The sequence below is a fragment of the Hemicordylus capensis genome, chromosome 2 (genome assembly GCF_027244095.1).
Source record: "Hemicordylus capensis ecotype Gifberg chromosome 2, rHemCap1.1.pri, whole genome shotgun sequence".
Taxonomy (NCBI): domain Eukaryota; kingdom Metazoa; phylum Chordata; class Lepidosauria; order Squamata; family Cordylidae; genus Hemicordylus; species Hemicordylus capensis.
The window spans coordinates 92275818-92301624 of NC_069658.1; the positions used below are offsets into that span (position 1 = coordinate 92275818).

The 25807-nt window shown below is 42.5% G+C and overlaps 1 long non-coding RNA gene across 1 annotated transcript; it reads right to left on the bottom strand.

The window, feature by feature from the left end:
• Window positions 1-14737: 14737 nt before the first annotated feature.
• Window positions 14738-25564, bottom strand: LOC128346384 (uncharacterized). The gene is made up of 3 exons (XR_008316939.1): window positions 24130-25564; window positions 15617-15757; window positions 14738-15141 (listed from the first exon to the last, which is right to left on the bottom strand). It is a non-coding gene; the product is annotated as an uncharacterized LOC128346384 (long non-coding RNA).
• Window positions 25565-25807: the final 243 nt, after the last annotated feature.

A 25807-nucleotide genomic window follows, 5' to 3' on the forward strand; every position in this document is an offset into this window, starting at 1 on the left:
CAATCAAATTGTGGATGAGAGATATTTTAGCGTTGACTGACCTGGCATTCAATAGAAGCACCCTAATCCTTGAGGAAATGTTCTCAGAGCTCCCTGGGGTCAGACGGTTGGGAGAAGAGATGGAAAAAGGAACAGGCCTCAATTGCCTGGATCATTTCCCCCTGTAATGGCCTGCCCAACTCCCACCACCATACCTCCCTCTGCCTGCTACCTGTGATATTGCTGCCCCCACACCATCCCCACTTTTCTGCTCTCCCAGACACATCTCCTCAGCCCAACCAACCACAGTCCTCTGTTTGATAAAAACCAGGTCCAGGACTCATGCAGTTAAACTCTCATGCTGGCTTCTTGATGGAAAAATGAAAGGAAGGTCTTCTGAGGCCCCAGGCAGCTCGCCCCATGGCTGAGAGCCACAAGGATGAGAGCCCTTGTCTCAGCCTGCTCTTTGTAGCAGGAGCAGCAGCTCTGACACACCTGGAGCTAGGTGGGGCAGAGGCTAACACAGAGTCAGTGCCCCACCCAATTTGTTCTCTCTTCCTTCTGTGGTTGGCTAACTGAGCAAAGAGGCACCTTTTTAAAGTAGTGATTCTCTTTATATATTCTCCTTATATATAGGGGAGGAGTAACCGGCCCTATCCATCCCCTGCACAGCATCTCTCACTGGCTGTTGCTGGTGTCTATCTTAGGTTTCTTTTTTAGATTGTGAACCCTTTGGGGACAGGGAGCAATTTTATTTGTTTATTAATATCTTTGTAAACCACTTTGGGATTTTTTGTTGAAAGTGTTATAAGAATATTCATCATATTCATGTTTGTATTGTTATCATACAAATCAATTTAATTTGTTTAATAACAAGCCAACCAAGAAGCAAGGAGATCACAAGCCAATCAGAAGCCGGTGCCAAAACCAGGAAAACAGCCCATCAAAATGGTGCTCAGAATGCTTGAAATGTTCCAAGATCATTCCGTTGGAACATCCGGTTCACCTGGTTGTTCCGACAGAACATTCCAGGGATTTGCTTCCATTCTGAGCTCAGAACAGAATGCAAATCCCATTTTGTGCATATCCCTAATTGTATTGATACAGGACAAATTGCAATATAAGGGACAAAGTATTAAAATACTCTTCTTTATCAATCAACAGTATTTTTGTTGTTGTTTAATAGTTATTAGTAGTTATTTAAGAGTTAGTAGAAATATTGTTGAAATAAGGGTTTGAAACAAATTTTAATTCAAATCAGTCTGAGATGGATTCTTGTTAAAAAACGGATGGACATATTTTAATGCAGAAAAATACTATCTTAAAAGGAATTATTTGATGAATAAACCTTATTATGAACTGTATTTCTCCTTGTATGAAACAGATGGTAAAAAGTTGTACAGCTTGAAACTATGCGTTTCTACTTAGAAATATTCCACACTAAATTCAATGGGACTTCCTTTGAGATGAGTGTGCATAGGATTGCAAACGTAAAGAGTAATTTTTTTTCAAAAAAACCCTTCCTTTAAGTCCAAAGGAAATAATTTAAAATATCAAGTTTTATAACATCTGTTACATTGTAATGTGCATATATATTATTCCTTCTGGCTGCAGAAGTTGTCGACCTCACGGAAGGGCTGCTTTCCACTGTACAACCCTTAGGGTGGCACAGATAACTTCCAAAGGAAGGAGAGGTCATTTGAATTCATGTCCCCCCATACAATTGCTAGAGCTGTGTTAGTTGAAACCTTCAGCAGTACCAGCACTTCTCACCTATTACCCACACTGTGTTAATTTGGATGTCAGCCCATGTCAGTAATCCTTGTATTCCTTTGCCATTCTTTGGATTGTAAAGGATAATAAAGAATAGGTAGGTTGTATCGTAGACAGCAAAGTTTTTGAGCTGTAAACTAAATTCTGAATATCAACCCATAAGAACAGACCTCCTGGATCAGGCTCATCCAGCCCAGCACCCTTTTTCACACAGTAGCTCACCAGATGTTCAAAGCTCCACTTCCCTGTGAATTCCCATGATAATCTTATGCTGGAACTGAAATCTCTGTCTGTAGCCTAGCACTTGCTGATTGTATTGTATACAGATGTTGTTTTTTGCTCTTCTAAAGTGGAAAATTGGGTGCCATGCTCATATAGGTTGAGATAATATTTTTGAGATCAGGGGAAAGTTTTGAGGGACGGCATGAACTCTCTCCGTGTGTGTGTGTGAGAGAGAGAGAGAAAGAGAGAGAGAGAGAGAGAGAGAGAGAGAGAGAGTCAGTCTATGCATATGACTGGGGTTTACAAAGGATCTGAGTACTTAAACTCTTTTTGTGCATTGACTCCTGACACCAAATACTCCTAAATTACTCCAGGAGAAAAAATAGAGTGGGCAAAGCAGAAGCAAGGTAGAAAAAGAGAGGAGGCAAGCTCTTTCTTGCATACTACAATCATCTTAAACAAAAATAAGCTTATTATCATAACTTTTTTGTGTTGTTCATATAGGATTGGAAGGTGGGTGTGCAGGCAATTTGTCCCCTTTTGCTGGTATCACTTTTGCAAACAATATTATTTTCCTGTAGAGCTGCAGTCTTATGCACACTGTCTTAGAAATAAGTCTTATTGAACTTGGGGCTTTGTTGTGAGTAACATACAAAAGATCAGCTCACTATAGTTGCTGAAAAATGTTGCAAACAAGATTTTTTTTTTTTTTTTTGCCAATTATTACTAATACTGGAAGAGGATCTAGGAGGACTTGTGCCTTCCTGGAAATCTCTCCCACTTGCCCTTCTGTTTAATTCCTGTTGTGTGGAGTTTTGCTGTTCATGAAGTAGAGATTTTACTCTTCATATGGTCAGAGGCACTTTTCTTTGTACTTGGCATGGCTAAATCCCAGCCTGAAAACAGGTTCTGGGGTCGAACACTGTTGAATCCTTGCACAAACTAGACTTTGATTGCTCCTACTGCTATTGCTTAATATTGTGTACTAGCCCCTATGAACAGTGGCATCTGGAAGACCTGCAATTTTAGTTTAGATTCAGCTGTGGAGCCAGCTGAATGGCAGCTTGGGTCCGGCCCTGCTCGGCGACCACCTCCAGTTATACCCCGTGAGTGTGATGTCACATGCATGGGGGCATGGCTCAGGCTCTGGAGGAGCCCAGAGGGAACTCCCCCCTCCTTCCCAGGCTGCCAAGAGCCCAAGTGAACTCTCTGTTCATTATTTCAGGAAGCAACAGCTGCCCAATAGGATGTTTCCCCCTTTCTCTCCCTGGAGGAGAGAAAGGGGGGGCGGAGGCCTATCAGGCAGCCAGTGCTGCCTGAAATAACAAGCTTAGAGCTCGCTTGGGCTCTGGGAATCCCAGGCCACACCCACTTTGTGTGTGATGTCATGCACAGAGAGGGTGTGGTTCGGGCTGCCGAGAGCCCGAGCAAGCTCTCAGCTTGTCATTTCAGGCAGCACTGGCTGCCTGACAGTACGTTTTCCTCTTTCTCTCCGTCTCTGGAGGGAGAGAAATGGAAAAAATATCATATGCACATCCATTTATTGCATCTCAAAGCAATGTATGTGGCACTGTAAAAGACACGTGGTCTTATTTTCTGGATGATTTCTGAATCCGTGGTTTTGTATGATCATTGTCAAGGAGTGGGCACCCCGCCCCAACAAAATATTTGCATCTTTTCTCCAATGCAAAAGTGTCTTTGGTGACACTTTTTGTAACATGTGAAGTAATGTTACCTACCTTCACTATTGGACAGAGAAGCACTATTTCAATATCCTTTTAAAAGTTGTTTTAGGATAGGCAAAAGTAATGTATGCTAAATATCATGATCATGGATTCTTCCACATATTATGCAGAATATTTTCAAAAATGATACCATTTATGTTTCCTTTAAAAAAATAAGTTGGACAGGTTGCCTTCTTTCCCTTTCTAAACTGGAAGAGAAGGTTTGTGTCCAAACTGCATCATAATGATAATGGAAAGTTTTTGTTTTGTGTTTAAGTTTTCAGTCTATTTAGAGTGAAAAATGTTATCAATAATCCACTTTAAGCTCCAGGAAAAGGGCATGAGAAAAGTTTGCATAAATTCAGTTGGTGATTATGGACTCACTATTCCAGATGTTCACAATCTCCCTGATCTACCTGCTGCTTCCAGACTACATTTAAGAACAAAATTTAGGACATGTAATATATCTTTGATGGATATCCAAATAATTAGGTGATATTTTTGTCATTCCAAACAAACACATTTTCATATATCTGAATTTTTTATTTTCCTGCTGTTATGGAAAATCCCCAGTATTATATTAAAAAACATTTTGTATACCAGACAATAGAGGATGGTCAACAGGCTGTTTCATAACCCAGATACTCATAATTATATAGATTCCCATTGATTCAGGAAGATTCAGTTGGCCTAATAAGACTCCAGTGTTAGGCATGTGCACAGAGCGGTTGGTGAATTTCGGTCTGAATTGAAATTGAATTTGGACCGAACCATGGGTATGCAAACCAGTTCGGTCAAACTGATTAGCTGGGCCAGTTAGTTCAATAAACCAGCTCAAACCTGTTCAAAGCAGTTTGCCATCAAACTGCTTGAACTGGCCCAGTTCGTGTGATCCAGTTCGTGACTGAACCAGTTCTACACATCTCTCTACCTGATGTATCAGTAATATTTACATGATTTATATAACTTCTAGCTCTTCCCATTGCACACTGTGAAGATGGTACTGAGATTGTTATCTGACCAAATTCCCTAAAAGTATGGAGGAGAACGTGAAATGTGATAGAGTGCAAAGCTTTAGTGCAATATTTATTAACTTCCTTTTTTCTAAATGTAGGGTTCTCAATGTTCTCACTGCTTAGTGTTCAAACAGAATTGTATACTTTGGCATATCTAATTTAAAACACCATTTGTCTAAGTGTCCCTGTTTAACTGAACAGTAGTAATTTCAGCAAATTATGAACTGCGTTTACATTTAACTATAGCCTGGTAAAACACAAAACAGACATTTAGATTAACCTTTTCCCCATTTTCTTAAAGCAGTCAGTATTATTCTCTCACTTTGATCAGGAGAAGCAAATTATTAGTCTGACAACTCACTGCTGATCAATGGAATGAAAACTTTCTATCATGACTCTGCAGCTTTGTTTCCTTTAGATGTATCTATTTAATTCCAGGTAATGTTAATTGGAGTTAAAGGCATGCTATGGGATATAGCCATTAACTATCATTGCTTTTGTCAGTGCACATTAAATACTTCAGGTGGAAAAGTTTTCTCCTGAACTAAAATAATACTGATGTGCTACTACTGTAGGAAAAAGGTTTTTGTCACTTTGAAAAGCATCCCCCTCCCCTTGCCTCGTGCAGGTGGGAGGGTGTTTGTCCCAGCCCTGGTCACCAGGCCCAAGGAGCAGCCTTCATTGGCTGGCTGGCCTGTGGTGGGCGGGGCTTCGTGAGAGGCTGAGCGTTTCTTCGCTTCAGCCTCTCAGTCGCTTTCTGGCTTCCCCCTCCCTCCCTCCCTGATGCAGAGCGGGTCTAGCGACTGGTCGCCTTTGGGGCTGAGTAGGAATTTTTTGCTCTCAACTTATTGGCTGTGGTTGGGAGTTTTTTCGCCTACTCCGTTCTGTAGTCAGTTGACAGTTAGGTTTTAGGTTGGCCACTTTGGCAGGAACAGTGCACGCTGTGGGGTAAGGAGGTATAGATTTAGGTGAGCACCCTAGGGCATTTTTAAGGTGGATTGGTCAATCGCTTCCTTGTGGCCTGTGCGGCACGGGAAGACTTTGATTGCCAAGAAACCTGCTTCAGGGCTTCACCAACCTTTGGGCGGTGCAGTCCGGGGAGGTAAAGATCCGAAGCTGTTCAGATCCCCTCTTTAAAAGGGGGGGGGGGGTTGGCTTTGAAGGAATTGGGCACGAGCTGCCTGCCTCTTTCCTGAGCCAGGGTGTGTCGCCCTTGCTGGCAATGGGTAGGACGTTTTGAATCCTAGCCCATGCCTAGGTGCCCGCACTGTTTAAGTTGGTGATTAATCACCTTGTTTCAGGCCGCCATGCCTGTTGTTGTTAAATATTAATAAAGCGTGGCCCGTTTCTCCCATTAAAAAATGTCTCTGTGTCTTCTTGGGCCGGGGTCTGGGTACAATAGTTAGTTGTATTGTAATAAATACATGGAAGAGTACAAAGAAGCAGATTACTATTATGGGCCTGTTATAATGGCTAGGGAAGTTATGCAAAAGTACTTAGTGGAACATAAGTTATACAGACACTATCAGTCTTACAGCTTGTCCATATATTCCTGCAGTTTTTATGTGCCCGCTACTGTAACAGAAGATGATGTCCTGGAAGAACTTTATTATTCTTTTCCAAGGGAAGGTGATCACAAATGGAGAAATGAGTTTGCTAAATTTGTCAAGATAGCTACAGCAGCTCCTACACTTAGCAGAAGTTATGTAAGGTTACAGGACATTTTGTACAAAAATCCACCTGTTCATCTTATGGACCAATATGTGTGCAATGTTTATGAATTCTGGAGTTGAAAAATTGAACACAACCCAGATTGAACAAATTGAAGAAATTGAACACAACTGAAATTGAACACAAAAATGCAGTTCTTTACAATTACATTATTGTCTAAACAAAGTATATTTTGATTTCTATATTTATTGTGCTTAAAGAATTTGGGTGGGAATCAATAGGATAAAACTCAGATATAAACTATTTAGTTAAAACATTTGAAATATATGGCAAATGATCACCAGTTTCATTCTGACCAATATCAGCACCTTTCCTTATCAAGAGTAAAATGTCTGATTGTAGAGTAAGGAAGATTAGACTTTGTCCTGCTTCTCAAATGCATCAGATCTAGCTTTTAAAAAAAATTAGTTGTGGCATGGTCTGGAAACCTCAGTGTGGGTAAGGAGGGGATATAGTAGGATGACAATATAATTGGAGATAGTTGTGGCCTAAGGGATCATGAGAGCAACTTGGCTGGGGGAGGGAGCATAGGTTTGACTACAGAATAGGGATGTGCATAAAACCGGTTCTCCCGGTTCGGTTCGGATCCGAACCGGGTCCGAACCGGACCAGGGTGGTTCGGTTTTGGTTTTGCCGAACCACCCCCCCCGGTTCGGTTCGGATCCGAACCGGTTCGGATCGCAAAAAATAGCTGGTTTGAAAGGGGACCTTGTGTTCTACCTGCCACCCAAATTTCAAGTCGATTGGATCTTCCTCTGATTTTTGGTGATTTTTTAAAGTTTTAGTGACTTTGGGGCAGTTCGGGGGCATAGCATGGGATCTGGGCAAAAGGAGTGGGGTGGGGTGGTAGTGCCTAATGGGTGCAGGCGACCACCCCAATTTCAGGGGGATTGGGCAAAGGGCTGATTTTTGGTAAATTTCTGAAAATTTCATATCTTTGGGGCATATTGGGGCATATTGGGGCAGAAAGTGGGGGCTGGGGCAGAATAGTGGGGTGTGGTGGTAGAGCCTAATGGGTGGAGGCTACCACCCCAATTTCAGGGGGTTTGGACAAAGGGGTGATTTTTTGAGAATTTTTGAAGTTTTAGTGACTTTGGGGCAGTTTGGGGGCAGAAAGTGGATCTGCCCCAAAATAGTGGGGTGGGGTGGTAGTGCCTAATGGGTGGAGGCTACCACCCCAATTTCAGGGGGATTGGGCAGAGGGCTGATTTTTTGAGAATTTTTGAAGTTTGGGTGTCTTTGGGGCAGATTGGGGGCAGAAAGTGGATCTGCCCCAAAGGAGTGGGGTGGGCTGGTAGATAGTGCCTAATGGGTGGAGGCTACCACCCATCCCCAATTTAAGAGTGATTGGGCAGAGGGGTGAATTATGGTGAATAGAAAAGGTGTGAATTCTCATTCTATCATAGCAAATGAGATATTTTTCAATTAAACAACTCTCATGACCCCACTTTCACTTTTTCACACTTTCCTTTACTATGAATAATATGAGGAAGTAATCAATTTAGCACACTTCACCTTATGAAGACAAACCTCATACAAATAAATTCACCATAATTGCCTTGGGATTTTTTTGGGTGGTAGGCACCCCAGTCTGTCTACCACCCACCCCACTTTTGTGCCCCTAGGTGCTCCACAATAGGGGACATGGACTGGTTCGGGTCCCATTATACTTATGAGAAAAATAATTAAAAATATTTCAAATATTCATTAAAAAATCATAGGGCTGTCTGATTGCTTCAGGGTTTGCATGGTTGTTGGCAGCCATGGGTGCTCCACAATAAGGAATAATGGCCTGGTTCGAGTCCCATTATATCCTATGAGAAAAAATAAAAATAATTTTCAAAAATTCATAAAAAATCGTATGAGTGTCCGATTGCTTTGGGGTTTGGGTGACAGGTACCCCTGCGTGCCAGCTACCATCCTATCAATTTTCAGGTTTCCAAACCAATCCAAACCAATCTGAACCGGTCCGAACCAGTCCAAACCAGTTCGGATCCAAACTGAACCAGGGGGTGGTTCGGACAAAACCAAAACCGAACCACCCCCTCCTGGTTCAGACCTGGTTCAGATCTGAACTGAACCGGGCAAACCGGTTTTGTGCACATCCCTAGCAACTTTTACTATAATACTGTACTGCATTTTTGGTGCAAAGGGAACACCACTGGCTGAACATTGTTTCATTTTTGAGCTCAAGGGTTAGAATTGTAAATTTAATTCCTTTAAGAAGGCAATGAGAACAAAAAGCATGGAGAATAGATGTGTTACCAAGTGATAAAGACATTGGAAAGTGGTAGTAATATTGCTATGTATCAGTAGTTTCGGAGGGACCAGGTATGAATGTTCATTAACTGATTTTAAAGCAGTTTCATCAAAATGTAGAGCTGGAACACACATTAGGGTAACCATGAGGATATCACCAAAACTATGTGGCTGAAAGGATAAGGAAGATTATGCCTTGTAGGATTTTGAGAGTCCCATTGAAATTAGTTGGACAAGTTAGGTATTCATTTTAAGTTCAATTGAATTATTTTGAGCCATTTTCCTCATGTCACTTGATACAAAAAGTAGTGTGGAGAGTCCCAACCACAGTCAACATGGCTGGTGGGGGAAGGGAGGAGGGCCATTTGTCTATATTGTCTGTATTTTACTTCAGGCATAAAGGGGGCCTCAAATTTCTGTACATGTTAATTTTTTGGCATCTGATAAGTTTTGCAACTTGTTTTTATGTGCATCCTTTTTGGGCCATAACTTGGCACATGCTTGAATTGCATTGTGTAGTTTTGTCAGTTTGTCTTTATCAGTGGCTTCAGGTGAGCGCACTTTCAACATGTTGAAGCAGGCAAAGAACTATCAGCATTCAACAAGAGTGTTTGAATGGGCTCAGCATGCTTAATATCAATTCTGACATTGCAGAAAAGCCAGATTTCCTCTCAGTAATTAGTACAGATGCACAGGAAATGGCTAGAAAAGCATTCGTTAATTAAAAAAAAAATTCAAATTTTGTCTCATTGTCTCATTTGGTGCCTCATTTTGTTTTCATGTGTCTTCTTCTTCTTCTTCTTCTTCTTCTTCTTCTTCTTCTTCTTCTTCTTCTTCTTCTTCTTCTTCTTCTTCTTATTATTATTATTATTATTATTATTATTTCATGTTTACACAGTCAGACAGGTGTTATTGACTGGTTTGTTTTATCCAGACATCGAGTCCTTCCCAAGGACCTGGGATGCCAGAATTTTATTGTCAATTGTTATAGATATCGTCGCAGAATATAGGCTGTTCCCAGTAAAGCTGCTTTTTGTAATTGGCTGATGGTGATTTCTGTGACCCCTATGGTGTTGAGGTGCTCTTCAAGGTCTTTTGGAACTGCACCCAGGGTGCTAATTACCACTGGGATTATTTGGGTCTTTTTCTGCCACAGCCTTTCCATTTCAATTTGTAGATCTTTGTGTTTGGTGATTTTTTCTATTTCTTTTTCTTCTATTCTTCTATCCCCTGGTATTGCTATGTCAATTATTTTCACTTGTTTTTCTTTCTTCTCAACTACAGTTATATCTGGTGTATTGTGTGGCAGATGTTTGCCTGTCTGTAGTCGGAAGTCCCATAATATTTTTACATCTTCATTTTCTACCACTTTTTCAATTTTATGGTCCCACCAATGTTTGGCTACAGGTAGCTTGTATTTTTTGCAGATGCTCCAGTTTATTATCCCTGCTACCTTGTCATGCCTTTGTTTGTAGTCAGTCTGTGCGATATTTTTACAACAGCTGATTAGGTGGTCCACTATTTCATCTGCTTCTTTACAAAGGCGGCACTTGCTGTTTGTTGTTGACTTTTCTACTTTTGCTCTTATTGCATTTGTTCATAGTGCCTGTTCTTGTGCAGCCAGCTCTGTTTCTTTCTTCAAGTTGCCACTCTTAAGCCATTGACAGGTCTTGCTGATGTCTGATTTTCCACTTATATTGTGCAAATATTGACCATGCAGGGGCTTCTTTTTCCATTTTTCTGCTCGGTTCTTGACCTTTTCTTTCTTGTAGGCCTGCTTTCTTTCATTGGTATTATTGACCATTTGAAGTGCATCTTCTTCACTGCCCTTGATATATTCTTCAAGGCCTCTTTTCTCCTCCTCTACTGTTTGATGGACTTGCAGCATTCCTCTTCCACCTGAGCTGTGAGGGAGGTATAGCCTATCGACATCACTGCGGGGGTGCAGAGCATGATTGATGGTCATTATTTTCCTGGTCTTACGATCCAGCGTATTATTATTACTATTACTATTACTATTACGGCTAAGGACCCTAAAAGCTGGAAATGACCTGAGCCTCTTTGGACCTTTGGCAGGACCTATTCCCAGCACTGAGCAGCTGCTTGGAATGTTGAGCAGTGGCATGGAGATCCAATTCACTTGAAGAGTTCTCTTGAAGGTTATGACCAGAGTGAGCTTGAGACACTAAGAGGAACTGTATGTGGGGGCTATTCCCATAGTGACTACAACATGGGCTACAAAATGTCATTCAGTTCAATGGAACTTGCTTACTGGTACATATGCTTAGGATTACCGTCGGTTTCCTGGTATTTTCAGCTATCAGTGATTCATTTGATTGTATGCTGGCAGAGAACTATAATTAGATGTCCTACACTTTTCTGTAGGACATTTCTTCAACCCATAGCCTCTGGCTGCTGCCCTAAGAAAGAGAAGAAGAGAAATTTGAAGACTCATCATCAGGTTTCCCTAGCATCTTTTCCTTCTAGTTCTGTTGGTTTTGAAACATCAATCAGTCTGGTTGTTAAGTGGTTGCTTCTCCCTACACATCTGCTGCTGCTGGACCTAGTTTCCCAAAGGACCAGTAAAAGCTAACATTATGGTGTTCATGAGAAAAGAAGCAAAGTGTCAGCACTGAAAGGCAGCCTGAGAAAAGCTAGCGATGCTTTCCAAGGCAGCACATATTGCTCCACCTAATTCAGAGCTAACAGAATGCTTCTAGGAATTGATAGAAACAGTTGTTGTTTGGCTGGCATATGAAAAGATCCATATGCATCTTTTGCTGTTACACAGAGTTGTTTATAGGAAGTGAGCACAGTATAAGTGAAATACAAAATTATGTTCTTTCATAAACCATTCTGAGAAGAGTAGAAGGCTAAAGGCAATTCTATGAGGAAAAGCTAAAGTGCATGGGACTTCTGGCTTAGGGGGAAAAAGATACTAAAAAGATTACTAAGGGCTCATGGTTACTAGGGGCAACTAATGGTGCAGTGGGGAAGTAGCTTGCCTAAGGAGTAAGAGGTTGCTGGTTTGAATCCCCACTGCTATGTTTCCCAGACTATGGGAAACACCTATATTGGACAGCAGCAATATAGGAAGATGCTGAAAGGCATCATCTCATACTGTGCAGGAGATGGCAATGGTAAACCCCTCCTATAATCTACCAAAGACAACCACAGGGCTCTGTGGTCACCAGGAGTCGACACCAACTCGATGGCACAACTTACTTAAAGGCACATGGTAGAGGTATGTTAAGGTCATTCTCATGACCAATACTGGGGCAGGGAGGGCAGGCTGGCGAGGGGAGGCAGAGTCCAACTTACCTTCCTCCATATGATCGATTTTTGTGTTTTCAGTGCATGAGCCATGCACCCACATGATCTGTGATGCTGGGAGCAGCACGGAGCAACAGAGGCCAGGACTTTTTTCCCTGATCTCCAGATATTCTACAGGGCACCGCGTGATGAATTCAGTGCCTTGGGAGATTCCCCTATTAGACAGGCACTCTTAGCACCCATTTCTGTGTGTCCTCAGGCCGTGTGCAGCCCAAAGAGACATACGATCCTGATAACCGGGTTAAGGGTGTACTCATGCCCTTAACCTCAGCCCTGGAATACATGTGGATCTCAGCACTCAACACAAACATACTAGCTCAGGCTAGGCTGCCCTATCCTGGACTAGGCTGCTCGTGAAAACAGCCTTATTGTGTAGAGAAAGTAGAAATATGTTTTCTTCCAGAACAAAATCGATTGGCAGGATATTCAGGATAGACAAAATAAAGTATTTCTACACATAACCAATTTCTGGAATTTACTGCCACAGTACATAATGATGGCCACTGCTTTAGGTGGCTTTAAAAGGGAATTAGACTAATTAATGGAGGAAAGACCTATCAATGGCTGCTAGACCTGAAAGTGAACTGGACCCTTCAGGTTCATAGGCTGTGAATATCAGTTGCTGAGAAGCAACAGTGACCAAATGCTGTTGCTTTTGAGCTCTGCTTGTAGGCTTCCTGGAGGCATCTGGCTGACCACAGTCCTGTGTACTTCACTGGGAGCAGGAGTGGCCACTGCAAATGAGATGGGGCAGGGCCAGCTTCATGGTGTAGTGGTTAGAGCGCTGGACTAGGACTGGGGAGACCCAAGTTCAAATCCCCATTCAGCCATGAAACTAGCTGGGTGACTCTGGGCCAGTCACTTCTCTCTCAGCCTAACCTAATTCTCAGGGTTGTTGTGAAAGAGGAACTCAAGTATGTAGTACACTGCTCTGGTCTCCTTGGAGGAAGAGTGGGATATAAAATGTAATAACAACAACAACAACAACAATTCTGCCTATGTCTTGCTCTGTGCACCCCACCCTGAGCTGCAAAGTCTGTCATTCTCCCATTTGGAGATAGGAATTCCCAGCCATGCAGTTGGAATTCCCATTCACACTGCTGGGGATTCCTGTTGGTAAATGGTAACCTGAACAGCTCAGGGCAGGTCAAGCACAGAGCAAGAGACAGACAGTCTGGATGGGGCAGGAAGGGTGAACAAGCAACATACCTCTGGGTTTTTTTGTTTTTGTTTAATCTCCCCACCACCAGCTCATCTGCAGTGGCCACTGCTGACTGGGAGTAAGCCCCACTGAACCCAAGACTTACTTCTGGTAAATAAGCATAGGATTGTGCTGCATCATTGTAATCCTATGCATTCCTAATAAGGAATGCATAGATCAGAAGGAAGTCTGATCTAAGTAAGTGCAGACATTTAGATCAGTCCAACTTAAGCTTATATTATAGCCATGCTTAAGGTCACCTAATGGTGCAGTGGGGAAGTAACTTGCCTAAGGAGCAAGAGGTTGCTGGTTTGAATTCCCGCTGGTATGTTTCCCAGATTATATCGGGCAGCAGTGATATAGGAAGGTGCTGAAAGGCATCATCTCATATTGTGTGTGAGATGGCAATGGTAAACCCCTCCTGTATTCTACCAAAGAAAACCACATGGCTCTGTGGTCACCAGGAGTCGATACTGACCCGATGACAAAACTTTATCTTTTAAAGTCATGTAGTTCAAAAAAATTCAAAAAGTGGAATTTAACTGTGATTTAAAGTGATGTAAGCAATAAGTATATTTGCCACATTTCAAGAAATGCTATAAATAGCAGTAAATCAAAAAAGGAAAAGGAAAACCTTTAACCATCCATATAAATATACATAGTATAGACTTCTGTTTGTTCTCCTGGGGTCATTTTTTGTTTAGTTCAGGTTCTGTTGGTTCTGAAAATGATTGTATACCCCTATGCAATCCTATACATGTTTTCTTAGAATTAAGTTCAATGGGACTTACTCTCTGGTAAGTGTACATAGAATAGTGCTTTAAGGTGTGAACTGCATCAAACTAATGCAAAGCCAAGCAGATAAAAATCCTTAGTATGCATAGGCAAACAAATTTAAGGCATGTTTTTAAAGAAATGCCCCTCATTGGAAAAGACCATGTTACGACTACTGCAGAAGTGAAGCAAGTAAATTTCTCTGAACTGAGAAAAATTCTGTGAAGTTCAAGGCCAATAACAAAATTAATTGATGTCCCTTTTGTATACAATAAGTGATTAATTCCGTGTGGCCTAAATATTCTCAAATCAGAATTTGCAGCCAAATGTTGGGGTGCTGGAGGGGAAGCATCTATTTATTCTTTTTATTTTTCACCACTGACTGCTTCACAACAGTGGTGATGACAACAGGGCTTCTTGGGGCAATGGCAGCAACAAGATTGATTCATCTGCAGCTACCAGCTGGGAGTGGGAACATTTCCCCCAAAATGCCCCTGCCCAAAGACAGGGCAATATATATCATCGTACACAAGGTCACTCTGGGAGAGAAATTCTGCTCACCGTGCCATATTAATGCTATCAACTCTACAATGATATGCCTATTTCTAGTGGCATGTACAATAAAGATTGTTCTCCAAGAAAAGAGATGATATTTCAGTATAGAATAAGTGGTATGTAAAAGAACCCCAAATGAAAAGCCCAATCTTGTTATATAGACAACTTAATCCAGGAGGTATCCCATTTTAATCAAATTTGCATAATAAATAATTACCCTTCATTATTCCCAATACACAGATCCCAAATACTAAAGTCCTTCCAATTTCTCAGACCTTAAAAATACACATGAAAAAATACACTCCTATAATAAGTATAGTTATAGTTTATAAGTATATAAACATAGTCTCTGAAAATGTCCAGAATATTTCTCTTCTATGATTCCCAGCTGGTGCAATAAAAGTCAGTATGTTGTCCTTAATACAGCTCCATGGATATATCTTGAAAATCCATATGAAAATATCCACTGTTTCTGTGAAGTATGTCCAATGATTCTTTACCATGTGCCAGACACGTTTCCGCTGTTTCTCAGCCTTTTTCAGTGACGTGGATTCAAAAACTTCTTCACAACAGTCTACATAATGGATAAGTATTAATGTTCTTAAAAACTCTCCAAAATACACTCCAGACTCTTGTTCTCAATATAACCCAAGTGTAATATTTCTGAGAGCTCCCCACATGACGCTGCCCCTTAGGATTTGTAATCATTAAGGCCCTTCAGCAACTCCACGCCAGATTTAACTGTCATCAATGAAAATGAAAATGCAGTGGATGGGTCTCAAGTGTTATTAGTATACATTCATGTTTTTCTTAAAATCCCATACTTCACAAATTATAATGTGAGAAGTCTCTCAAAAATACATCCCAAGCAAGATATTATTCTCAATATACTCCAAGTATAATGCAATTACAGAGGGTTCTCCAGAAGCTTCCATATATGCCTGTGCTTCTGAGGATTTGTAATCGCTAGGGCCCTACAAAAGCTTGCCTCATGGTTGGCTATCATAAATAGTCGATGCTCTGGTGCAAATATGGAATAATGAACTTACTAGAGCAGTAGACACAATTGCTCCTAAGGGTCCTCTCCGGCTTGCTTTAAAATCTTCCCCATGGTATTCAGAAGAACTGTAGGAGTTGAAGCAGCGAGGGAGAGGACTAGAGCACAAGTGGAGGAAGACTCGGCGCAAATCCTATAGATTGCAACACAGGGATAGTTTGAAGATCTATGCTCTGGTAGTGCAGACAGCAAAAAGCGATTCTTCTCTGCCTGCATTGCTTCTGCAAATTCATGTCTAGCTGAGTGGTCTAGGCTTATGAGGGGGCTAGTTCATGTCCCCTCTGCCTTGAACTTTAATTTGGAACTATCTGTCATTTGCTGTGATGTTTTAAACAACTTTTTTTGCAGAGAAAATATCTTGTGTCCGCGCTGAACTAGACACCACAGTTACTGCAGAGTCTATTGTAGAGGTGCCCAGCAACCCCTCTTGTAAGATTGAATTGGATCATTTTCAGTTTGTCACTTCTGAAGATGTGGACAAACTGCTTCAGACTGTACACCCCACCACCTGCTCTCTTGACCCTTGCTCAACTTGGTTTATTTCACCTGATAGTCATATTAACAGAGAGGGTCTGGTAAATATCATAAATGCTTCGCCGAGGGAGGGCAGGATGCTTCTAACCTACCTCACAGGGTTGTTGTGAGGAGAAACATATCTATGTACTCCACTCTGGGCTCCTTAGAGGAAGAGCAGAATATAAATGTAAAAATAAAATAAATTATAAGACCTTATTTGAAGTAACCTGTTTTGGATCCCTCAGAGTTAGCTAATTACATACCTGTCTCTAATCTTCCTTGGTTGGGCAAGGTGATGGAGCGAGTGGTTGTTTCTCAGCTCCAGGTGGTTTTGGATGACCATATTATTTAGATCCTTTCCAGACTGGCTTTCATGTGGGCTATGGGGTTGAGACCGCCCTGGTTGGCCTGATGGATGATCTCCAATTGGTGATCAACAGAAGAAGTGTGACTCTGCTGAGCCTTTTGTATCTATCAGTGGCTTTTGATACCATTGAACATGATATCCTGCTGGATCGCTTGAAGGAGGTGGGCTTGGGTGGCAGTGTTTTACAGTGGTTCTGTTCCTACCTCTCTGGCAGATTCCAGATGGTGTTACTTGGAGACTATTGCTCTGAAAAGGGAGAGGTAAAGTTTGGGGTTCCACAAGGCTTCATACTGTTTCCAATGCTTTTTAACATCTACATGAAACCACTGGGAGAGATCATCAAGAAGTTTGGTCTGGGATGCTATCAATATGCTGATGACACCCAGATCTATTTCTCTATACCAACTTCATCAAGAAATGGCATGACGCCCCCCCCCCCAAGTGCCTGCCTGGAGACGATATTGGGCTGGATGAGGGATAACAGACTGAAGTTGAATCCAAACAAGATGAAGGTACTGTCTGTAGGGGGTTGGGATCCAAGAGATGGTTTAGATCTGCCTGTTCTGGATGGGGCTACACTCCTTCTAAAAGATCAGGTTCATGGTCTGAGAGTGCTCCTGGATCCCAAACTCTCCCCGGTTTCTCAGGTTGAAGCTGTGGCCAGGAGTGTTTTTTATCAGCTTTGTCTGATATGCCAGATATGTCCAGTCTTGGAGACTAGTGACCTTATAACGGTGGTACATATGGTGGTAACTTCCAGGTTTGACTACTGTAATGCACTCTACGTGGGGCTGCCTTTGTATGTAGTTCGGATGCTACAAATGGTACAGAATGTGGCAGCCAGACTGGTCTCTGGGTTTACCCAAAGGGACCATATAATACCAATTCTAAAAGAACTGCACTGGCTGTCGATATGATTCCGAACAAAATACAAAATGCTAGTTACTACCTATAAAGCCCTGAACAGCTTAGGTCCAGGCTATTTAAGAGACCACCTTCTCTGTCGTAAATCCTGACGCCCATTAAGATCATATGAAGAGGTCTGGTTACAGTTGCCGCAAATTCATTTGGTGGCAACTCAGGACCGTGGCTGCCCCAGGGCTTTGCAATGCACTCCCTGCTGAAATAAGAGCATTTCCTTCTCTGTTTGCTTTTAGGATAACCCTGAAGATGTACCTGTTTTTTCAGGCCTTCAACTGAGACTCAATTTTTAAATTTTAATGCATTTTTATCTATTATGATTTTTACCTTTTTATCAATTTTAAATGTGTTATATTTAATGTTTTAATTTTGTACACTGCCTAGAGATTTTTATACTTGGCGGTATACAAATTCAATAAATAAATAATAAATAATGATAAATAATAAATAAATAAAAATTCAATTTATATCTCCCAAACATTATTTGTATACATTCTTCTTACTTAATCCCATACCTCCCACATATTTAAACTTGCTAGTGTTGTAGCAAGTGGTTTCCATTTCTATAATCCTAACATCTGTAAATCATGAACTTTAATTCCATAGAATATACTTATTCTGAAACCACTTATCTTAAGTTTCTTATCTTATTGTTTCTTTGGACCCACAAAAGGTTTTAATTTACCTCAGAATAAAATAAGGTCAGTATATTTACCTATATTCAGACATTAGGTTCTGTGTGTCTAGAAGACTCTACACATACATATGTTTTTGTTTGGATTGCTGTTAATTTTAAAAGTGAACTTGGATATAGATACTCTCAAATACAGGTACAAATGGGTGTACATGTGTTCAACATAACAAGGACTTTCTCAGAAGGAGGACCAGAGCTACCTGGGTAGGATTAACCCAGAGAACTCTGATCATCTGTGGCAGCAGGAGCCCTCCAGAGCCAGAAGCTTCATCCCTGGGTGACCCAGATCAGCTACCCAGGTTAAAAGTGGAGGACCCTTTTAAACATAACTTGCTGGTCATCTGTGCCACCACCACTTCCAGCACTAGTCCCCGAGCATCCAGTGGCCACATTTTTCAAAGGCAGGGGTGGGGGAGAGGGGCCAGGCAGACTGGAGCTGCTGCAAAGCTGAGAGCAGCCGCTCCACTGCTCACACATTTCATTGTGGGATCCTGGAGGACCCAGCATGAGTTTTCTCCCTCCCATTGGAACTCTCGAGCTTGCCGCCACACTTCTTGTGTGGGTGCATGTGCAGCAGAGTCCAGAGGTGGCTCATGTCATGTGTGAGCAGGAAGGTAGGAGCCTGACTTCCCTTCTGCTCCCCACCATTTGGTCATGAGAATGAGCTTAACATGTAAACAATTCTCCCTGTGTAGAGATTTGTATGTGTACACACTGTACACAGATTGCACATGAACTGAACATAAAGTGTTAATAGAGTTTATGTCACAGGCTTAGAAGTCCCTATTGCATATAAACTGAAGGGCCTCAGCCATAGAGATTAGGGATGTGCAAAAAATTTCGGGCACAGAACAAGCAATTTCGGGTGATTCGGGGCTGAACTGAATCACCCCCAATGTCCCCCGATATTTTTCGGGCCCGAGCCGAATCACCCGAATTTCGGGGCCGAAAAATTCGGGTGATTCAGTTCATGGTTGCTTTGGGGGGATTTTTTTGAAGTTTTAGCGACTTTGGGGCAGTTCGGGGGCATAGCATGGGATCTGGGCAAAAAGAGTGGGGTGGGGTGGTAGTGCCTAATGGGTGCAGGCTACCAACCCAATTTCAGGGGGATTGGGCAAGACTGATTTTTGGGGAATTTCTGAAGTTTTCATGTCTTTGGGGCAGATTGGGGCAGAAAGTGGGGACTGGGGCAGAATAGTGGGGTTGGGTGGTAGTGCCTAATGGAGGCTACCACCCCAATTTCAGGTGGGGGAACATCTGAGGTGTGAATTCTCATTCTATCATAGCAAATGAGATTTTTTTTCAATTAGACAACTATCATGACCCCACTTTCACTTTTTCGCACTCTCAATTACTATGAATATGAGGAAGTAATCAATTTAGCACACTTCACCTTATGAAGACAAACCTCAGAATTCACCAAAATTCACCCCTCTGCCCAATCACTCTGAAATTGAGGACGGGTGGTAGCCTCCACCCATTAGGCACTATCTACCAGCCCACCCCACTCCTTTGGGGCAGATCCACTTTCTGCCCCCAATCTGCCCCAAAGACACCAAAACTTCAAATAGTCCCAAAACATCAGGCCTCTGCCCAATCCCCCTGAAATTGGGGTGATAGCCTCCACCCATTAGGCACTACCACCCCACCCCACTATTCTGCCCCAGTCCCCACTTTCTGCCCCAATCTGCCCCAATCTGCCCCAAAGACATGAAAACTTCAGAAATTCCCCAAAAATCAGCCCTTTGCCCAATCCCCCTGAAATTGGGGTGGTAGCCTGAACCCATTAGGCACTACAACCCCACCCCACTCTTTTTGCCCAGATCCCATGCTATGCCCCCGAACTGCCCCAAAGTCACTAAAAATTCAAAAATCCCCCAAAAATCAGCTCTTTGCCCAATTCCCCTGAAATTGGGGTGGTAGACTCCACCCATTGGGAACTACCACCCCACCCCAAAATTTTGCCCCTGGGACCCTTTTTAACCCCCCAAATCAATTTGGATTCGAATCTGAACTGAATCAAAATCCGAACCCGAACCGAATCAAGGGTGATTCAGGTGGCCCATATTCGGGCACAAAACAGAACAGGGGTGATTCGGTTCGGGTCCCGAACCGAATCACCGAATTCCCGAATTGCACACCCCTAATAGAGATAGCTCTTTACCTTGAAGTTAAGGTAACTTTACTGGTGATTTGAAATTGCGCAAAACCCAATCCTGGGCACTTTCCAGACTAGCTGTTGGAACAGCAGCAAAATGCCTCCATTCGGGCATGTCACATTTGGAACATACACAGCAGGGGGAGCGGTCTCGAAGCAACTAACAACCTGAAAAAAACAGCAACTTTTTCACACTGGATGTACAACATCCTTGCTCTACATCGCACCTATTAAATTCACAACAATGTCCTGGAAATATGAAAGGCTTCCTGCTGTCCCCGTAGGAACTGCGGTGTCAAGACGCAGGAAGTATGGAAGCACACTTCCAAGATATGTCCGAGATATGACCCTATCCCGTTGTAGGTTCTAGTCTGGAAAGCACTCTGAACCAGTTTTGGTTTTTCCGTTTAGACTGCAGTGAAAATTAGAGACAGATACTCTTCAACAATAATCTAATCAACAATCCTCTAAAAATCTAAGAAGGTTCATAAATTGACATAGTTTTGAAATAGTGCTACAGTTCTTTCATGCATATTTTCAGCATTACAGCTTTTGCTCAAGAAACTTTTTGCTTCTACCAAGTGCTTTGTAAAAACTCTGAGGCAAATAGAAATATAGAAGTTAGTTAACACTCAAATGAGATTTTGGGATGGAATGCTGATCAGGTCCCCATGAATATGTAACTTATTTTTGTGTGTGCATCCACTAAAGGCAAATCATTTCAGTTATCTACTTGATTTTTAAAAACAACAACAGTGAGTGTTCATGACTACAGGAAGTCACATCTTTTAATTATCCTTATTTCTCTTGTAGATTAAATAAGAAATAAAAAACTATTATGATTTGCATTTACGTGTTGTGTGGTGGAATTACATTTCAAAAACAAATACAAAGCTAGCTGAATGCTTAATTTGATCTCTCCACATTACAGCTAAAGAGGTATATAAAGAGCTCAAATTGAGGTGCTGTATTATTGCTAAATGCATTGAGTAATGACTCTTTAAAATTAATCATTACAAAAAGTAGCTGCCATAACAGCATTTTTCAATGGTTAAAGCTATATTGTGTGTGTATTTTGCAATTAAAAAGTTAAAGAATTACACACATTTATCAGAAGATTGGAGCCAGTTTAAATAGTCTTCACACAATTTCTCCGAGCCAACCCTTGGAACAAGCTGTAGCATTATATCAGGGGTTCCTGACCTTGATTCTCCAGATGCTGTTGGACTATAAGCTCCATTATCCCCAGCCACAATGGCTGAAGGCATTATATGAACTAGAGTTCCATGGATATAATCCCACTGGATATTCTGTTAAGCAGGTGGCTCCAAAAAGTAATGACTGCCATGATCCTGGAAATTGCAGTGTGTAGTTGTACAGTACCAGTATATACTGTACACCTCTTTCTACACTCTGTACTGGCAAATGAAGAGCAGATATTGAGTGGCTGCCATTGTGTGACTAACCATTGTGGCTGAGGATGATGGGAGTTGCAGTCCAACAACATCTGGGGACCCTACAAGGTTGAGAACTCCTGGCCTATGTGAACTACCCACTGAACCAGAGTGCTTCTATTTCATGCAATCATTCACACCATCTGCGTCTATATCTTCTTACCTTACCAGGAATAAGGGATTGAATGGAATAATGGATTGTGATGGGTGATGTCAGTTTGGCTCAGCCTAGAAATTGATTGTGTGCATATACCCATGCCTACACACACTTGCATTAATGACAGAGGGAAGAAATCAGCAGGGCATGGAAAGGGAATTACTGAGGACCATGCATTCTGTTCTAATCCTGAGCTGTTTATCTGTTCACGTGATGTGTTTTCATCCCACTGTTGCTAGCTCTAATCTTCATATTTTGCACTGGGAGTAGGGGTGGGTATCCTTATTACAATGATACAAATGAAGACTCCACATTGCATTACTTCTAGCTATGTTGACAGTATCTGAATACTACATCTAAGTGATTCTGCACAAAATGCTACATCAGTAAGGTTAATATTCATACATGTAAGTAGGGTGATCAGATTTAGTACAGGGCAGGGCTACTGTACTTTTAAGACTTGGGCAGGATAATGTTTTGGTAGGTCAAAAATTCATAAGCATATCAGAAAGCAAAAAAGAGACCTTTGAAATGTATTACTGCACCCTGTGTGACTGTGCCAAGACTTAAACCAGACATGTATCAAGACCTGCTAGAGAGAGGCAATGTAGGGACTAGGGAGAAAGGCCCAATAAATATACATATACAAAGTCATATCATGTTGCAATATAAGTGTTTAAGCTCCCTGAAGACAAAAAGGATCTACAGTTCTCCAACACAAACGTGGATAAATTTATCTTGTTGGATAAATAAGACAATGGGATGGCATTCTTCCTCTGTTAGCTCCGCAGAAAGTATATTTTCAAGACAAAAGACAAGGAACAAACAGTTTTGCCTGGAGTGAAATATGTTTTTTCCTGACACATTAAGTAACATCTTTCACAACATTTAACCTGCACTATGTCAGAACTGACCCTGCCTACAAAATGCAATCCAGATCAATGAAACACTAGTTGTGTGCTTTCATGTATACTAGCTAGTGCTGACCAGGCACATTTGTTTGAGAGTACTATAGATCTTTTTTGTGCCTTGAAGGAATTTAAAACTTAAGTTGTGACATGATATGACTTTGTATATGTACAGTTATTGTCCCTCTCTCCGTACGTTGCCTCGCTGTTGCGGGTCTCGACACACGTTCAATTTATATCTTGCACAGTCACAAACTCCAAAGGCCAACAATGGGAAAACCAGGCTCTGTCTAATGTACTGTTAATGATACTGCTCTGAGGTATTGTCAACCACCACCCCCAACTGGGCTTGTGTGAGAAACCAGTGACTCTAGAAAGTGCAGTTAATTTCAGAATAAACTGACAGAGAGGTCATTCACACAAACCTGGTAACTTTTCCCCCTACCTTGCTTCCACACAGACATTTCTACCCAGGTTTTCCTTCTACCTTGCTTCCACACTACTGAAAATTGGGAGCACACACAGCTTCCAAATATGGGTAGAACAGTTTTTGTTGTGTGAATGACCTCAGAGAGTCAAAATCAAATGCAATGAGGTTTATTTAGGGTTTAGGGGTACAAAAATAAAATCTTGATTAGCAAGCAACATGTTGAGGCTACTCACACGATGGGAGAAAATTGGGCTAGCAGAAGCTAGCCTGATTTCCTCCTATCGTGAGAACCACCAGGCTCGGCTGCGACCCCAGTGGTTCTTAAGTGGGTCACCCACTTAAGTAGCCCGGCACTTAATCTGGGTTTGCGGAGCAAGAGGTCTGATCGTGAGTTGCTGTGGCACAGCTCTGCACCACAGCAACTCATGAGGAGACCCCCAGAGGGGAGGTGAAACGCTGCCTCCCAGCTCAAGTGTCTCTCCAGCATGCCCAGCATGCTCGCAGGGCCCCCAACTCCCCCAAATAGCCATGCGTCCCCCCAACTCCCAAGCCCCAGCTGGCTCCGTGACAGAGCCGGCAGTCATATGGGCGGCTGCTGCAGCCGCCTGGAGCAGACTGACTACTTGTCTGCAGGGAGAGTGGGCTTAGCCTGCTCTCTCCACAACCCCTCTCGAGGCGGCTCCCACTGATCGTGGGAACCGCCTCAATATTAACTAGCAAAACTAACCAGGCTAACAATATTAATAGTACTACATTGAAGCTCATGAAGAGGCATTTTGGCTTAAGATATGAATTAAATCCATTCAGTGCTGACCAGAGAAATGGTATTAGAGTGAGAACAGCTTTAGACTTTAAAGACAGCAGGAAGAGAGAGCAGCTTAGGAGCAGGGATTAGTATACCTCATTTCCTTTCCTTTGGACACTTGTTGCTCGACTGATGTTGCGGGACCTTTCTCCTCTGGGAATGCAGGAGCAGGGACCCAAGGGCCAATTGAGGGTCAGGGAGCCGGGAAAAGTCCAAAGGAGGTCAGATCTCAAGGGAGCAGTCTCTTGATGCAGACAAGCATGCTACACAGATCAGGCCAGGGAGCAGGGCTGTTCTAGAGGTGAAAAGTGGAATTGGCACGAGTGTCATAACCCCGCCACATGAACCTGTCCATAATTTACGACACAGCAGCAGGCGAAGAGATGTTTCTGGTTATAATACTTCTTTCAGGCAGGCACGAGGTTTTCATCCAGCATCTGTAAAAAGCATAAGAGAACAAATCACTACCGAGCACCAAGTTCAACCTGGATTCCCCCACAATCAAGGTTGCTCACCAGATTCCAGAGATCCTGGGTCCAAGGCATCACAGAGGGAGGTATCAAGGCTGTCTGATGAGTTGTGTTCAGCAGGGTGGCAGAGTGAAGCTGCAGAATTTATAGCAGGTTGCTAGATGGAATCAATCAGTGGTCTGCCCAGTCAGCCACCTTCAATTAGTCTTGTGCACACTGCAAACAACTGCTGCATCTCAACTCCCTGATTTGGTCTTGTTACTTCTTGCACCTGCGTGCCCTGGGAGATAACATCGGCAGTGAAAGTTCCCCCTGGAATTCATCACTCTGCTTTGCCTTCAAGTGCCTTGTTACTCTTATCCCAAAGCTGGCCCTTGGGATCCTCAGGTAAATCCACTGCCTCATAAGAACAGCCCTGCTGGATCAGGCCCAAGGCCCATCTAGTCCAGCATCCTATTTCACATAGTGGCCCACCGGATGCAGCTGGAAGCCTGTAGAAGCCTACAGGCAGGAGTTGAGGGCATGCCCCCTCTCCTGCTGTCACTCCCCTGCAACTGGTACTCAGAGGCATCCTGCCTTTGAGGCTGGAGGGGGCTTACAGCCCTCCGACTAGTAGCCGTTGATAGAAATCTCCTCCATGAAGTTATCCAAATCCTTCTTAAAGCCAATAAGCCTCCCACTCCTCTTCCGAATCCTCGACCAAAGGCCTGACAATGAGAGCCAAGCAACAGCAAGATGGTATAGCTGATGCCAAGACACACAAACATGCAACAGGTGAATCCAGAGAAGAGGCACACTGCTTAGTGGTCTTGGGGACAGAAATAGGCCACATTTTGCCTGGGAGCCAAATGTTGACCACACCTTCCTGCTGCAATGGGTGACATGCATGATAGACAAAAGAATACATTTTGTCCTGTTCAGACTTTGCTGGGTGTGATCTACCAGCACAATGAGGTGAATAGGTTGAGAAGCCTGTGCAGGATGGAGTGAAATAGGAGAATTAGAGCTTATCTTGTGTGGTCAGGCAGGACCTTTATAGATGCTGGAATGTATTAACAAGCATGTTTCCCGAGCCTTGAGCCAACCATTAACACTTCTTGTTAGAAAGATGAGCCTGTTCCCTCTTCCCTTATTCCTTCCTGGGAAGGCCATAAGCTTGAAGCTAATCGATGTGCTAACGTGGAGGGGAATATTTGGCTATCTCTGGTAGAAGAAAAGGCTTAGTTAACTTGTGTCTACTATGCTTTCTCACTTGCATTTAAATCAGAAAGGGGAGCAATGGAATAGTCCTTTACAGTCACAA